Genomic DNA, 3,397 nt, shown 5'->3' with positions numbered 1-3,397 from the left:
CCCTTCCCGCCCCTGCCCCCCTGCCCCCCTACCCCCTGGTACCCTTCGCCTTCCTATCTCTTCCTATCGCTGCTTCGCCTTCTGCCTTTCCATCACCCTCTCCCAAACTCTGATCCCGCATCTTTCTCTCTTCTTCCTCGTAACTCGTCTCGTCTCGTCTCGTCTCGTCTCGTCTCTCTTCTTTCTACCCCTGTAACCTCCTTTCGGCATTCACTTTATCGCGTCACTATCTCCATCGTGAGAGATGCAAAACGTATCAAATAATGAACCACACTCGTATTTGTGCAGATTTCTATTCAACCTGATAATATATATACTACTCGTAGATTTCTCTCCTTTCGCGCTATACATTATCATTTACATTTATGTATTTTCTTTTTCACTCTGAGATTAGTGTTTCCTATAAAATTGTAGAAGTATTTTGATACGATTGCCGTCATTCAATTTAATTGCGACAGTCCATTTTATTTCGTATTGTTGGATATCGCGGACGACTGATTCTTGGATGCTTCGTCCGTCCTCAAGAGGCAGTTTAGGACACTTTCGATCGTTAACCACCTTTCTATATTTTTTGCAGATATAGTTTGTCTAAAAATATTGTTTAAAAGTATTCCAAAAATATTTCTCTTTGTACGCACATGACAATCAAGTATCCAACATCGATAATATATTTTATATATAGATATCTCAATATATAATGCATTACGAAAGATTTGTGACGTTTAAAAAAATACTTACATCACTTGCAAAACAAATAGTTAGTTTAATTACACTAATTGCACTATATGTATAATAATATTTTAAATCGTTTATATCGATTATCTTTATACTTCACGCAGTTAGATTCTTTAATTTCACTTTGAGAAAAAAGATGTGCAATTCTTTTATCATTCACATAAATATTTTTATTGCGGGACGTACGATCTCGCAGCAAACTCTCGTTCTTACTTTGCATAAAGAGAAAAAGCCGACGGTTACAGCGGAATCTGGGCTTTTTTTACGGTTGAACTCTCTGCGTAATTCAAACGTCCTATTCTCCGTGTCACATGAAGAAACGCGCTCGCCGAATAACTCTCGGACGTATCTTTGAAATCTTGCATCCCCAAGAAACAAGATAATCCGTCTAATATCATATACACTCGACCATTTTTTTGAACAGATATTATATCTTAACACTTTGTTATTGCTATTATTATTGTTCAACATTATTTATTCAGTGTTCTTTGATACATTTTCTCAAAATCAGAATGCAAATATTCTACCTACATCCGGTTGATATACAAAAAAATTAGAATAATTTTATTCCCGAAAAGAAACAATTAATACCGATTTAATAAAGCTGATTAATAAATAATAATGAGTTATAAACAAGACTACTATATAAATAAATCAAATATAAAGTATAAGAAACCGTCAAAACCGATCGAGGCTAGATGGGTGTTTAATATTATTTCATGTAAAAATTTTAGATATATATCTTATTTCAGTTACATTGTTACCTACATAAACTGCTTGTCGAATGCTGTCAAACTTGCAATCATAAATTAAAATAATAATCTCATGAATTAAATTGATCATCGATCTGATAATATCTACTGGGTACTAGTACTTATCCTAACAATGTGTAAGGACTTGTTTTGTGAAAAATTTTAAAATTTACATACAAGTATTACTAGACATCAAAATATCTATAGTCTCGATCAAGCGGCAGTATTTGGCGGTTTCTTTTACTTATCTTAGTAATAAAAACCTAAAGTGTTATTTATTTCAGTATTAAATGAAAGATTTTTTTAGCGAATTGCGAGAATTGAAAGAATATATAGATACTACATTGAACTCCTGTCATAGACGCATGTATAACGCCAACGAAGAAATACAATGAGTATTACGCGATGAAAATTATTGTGGCCATCGCGGTAATCACGTTAATTGCGTTATATTCTTGTACATCAAAAGAAAACAACCCGTTTGCGGAATCGATCGTTTTGATTATCATGCAGATGCGATATACACGGCAGATGTTTAACGGGAAGTACATAAAATAGTCAGTTAAGCGGTACAGTCGCAGCATCATCATTAGACGGCACGTATGGCGCGTAATAGGTGTAACAGAGAATCGCGTTGCTTCGTGAAGAAAGATACGTAAGTACCGTATGTTTACGTTAAAAAGCAAAAAAAGAATCGCCGGAAAAAGAATCTCAATTTATTTCACTAAAATTAAATATGATGAAACAGATGATTAAATTATTACGCGAATAAATTAGTTTCTCATAAATCTTGACTCTTGCGCAAATAAATCGCTGCAATTAAATCGCGCTGAAAGAAACCTACTCATTTTATTAAAAATAATCGACGCGGTCTTCGTATAACTTTTGCGTTGTCACGGAAAAAAAAATCATGCTACAAGTTATGATCTCCATTTCGCGGTCGAATGTTTCAATCTTGGCGCTATTATTCGTATTATTGCCGGCGCGAGTTGGCGGCGCGGGGGGGGGTCGGGGGGGGTGCGAAAGAACGGTCCTCGAGAGATGGTCGCAGACTCACCTGTACGCCTGTACGCGTGATACCGACGACGGCGGCGAGTGGCGAACGGCGGGATTCTCAAAGTTGGCGCCGCTTCGTATTAAATGATTACCGACGATCCACCGGAATGACGATCTAGACGATCTACGGATATCCCTCTGTCGTCGTCCAAGAATATGGCACGAAGTAGGTATTCGACGCGTGCCGCTAGTCGTGGCGGCAAATGAGATAATAATCGGAGGACTCAGTCACTCGTCGTCGACGGCTGCGTGGCAGTCGGGATGGTTGTGTGGTGCGGTGGCGGCAGAGCGGTGACGGTGGCGACGGCGGTGGGGGTTGTATTCCATCCCTTGGCGACCGTCGGCGACGAGGCGAGGGTGCGAGAGAGCAACGGGGAGCGCTGCGGAAGAGCGCGCGAGGGAGGTAGTAGGTAGTAGGTAGAACGAGCGCGAGGAGATGAGAGAGAGAGAGAGGGAGAGAGGGAGGAGGTGGAGGAGGGCTAGGAGGCGGGAGGGTGGTGGTTTTTGAGATGATCCGGCCAATCTGCGCATCATTTCCCCCGACGCACCCCTCCTCCTCCCCCGCCGTGCCAGGCCGCGCGCGTAGCGGCAAACCGGCGCGCGGATTCCGCACCACCGCAAGCAGCGTGGAAAGCCCTGTTGAATGCCACATTTCGAGGCAAAGACGAAGTGGGAGAGGGTACGTGCCGCAGGGAGGAAGCGAGGGAGGGACCGCGGGCGTTTGCGGCGCGAAGAATGGAAGATAGAGACAGATAGAGAAAGGAGGGCGGCACTAAAAAGTGAAGAGGGAAGAGTAATGCTGAGGGATGAGGGAGAGAGAGAGGCCCCGCGGCCAGCTCTCTCTCCCTCTCGCG

General features: G+C 41.8%; 1 protein-coding gene across 1 annotated transcript in view; it reads right to left on the bottom strand.

Moving 5' to 3' along the window:
* Positions 1-2,796, bottom strand: part of LOC108761823 (uncharacterized) — a 7,284-nt gene extending 4,488 nt beyond the window's left edge. Inside the window, exon 1 of the mRNA XM_018508562.1 lies at positions 2,545-2,796. The gene's annotated coding sequence lies outside the window, so the exon portion shown is untranslated. The remainder of the gene's footprint in view (positions 1-2,544) is intronic.
* Between the last annotated feature and the right edge of the window lie 601 nt (positions 2,797-3,397).

Source organism: Trachymyrmex cornetzi, unplaced genomic scaffold (genome assembly GCF_001594075.2).
Source record: "Trachymyrmex cornetzi isolate Tcor2-1 unplaced genomic scaffold, Tcor1.1 scaffold1096, whole genome shotgun sequence".
Lineage (NCBI taxonomy): Eukaryota > Metazoa > Arthropoda > Insecta > Hymenoptera > Formicidae > Trachymyrmex > Trachymyrmex cornetzi.
Note: the sequence above shows the minus strand (reverse complement) of the source record. Positions and strands in the feature narration are given on the sequence as shown.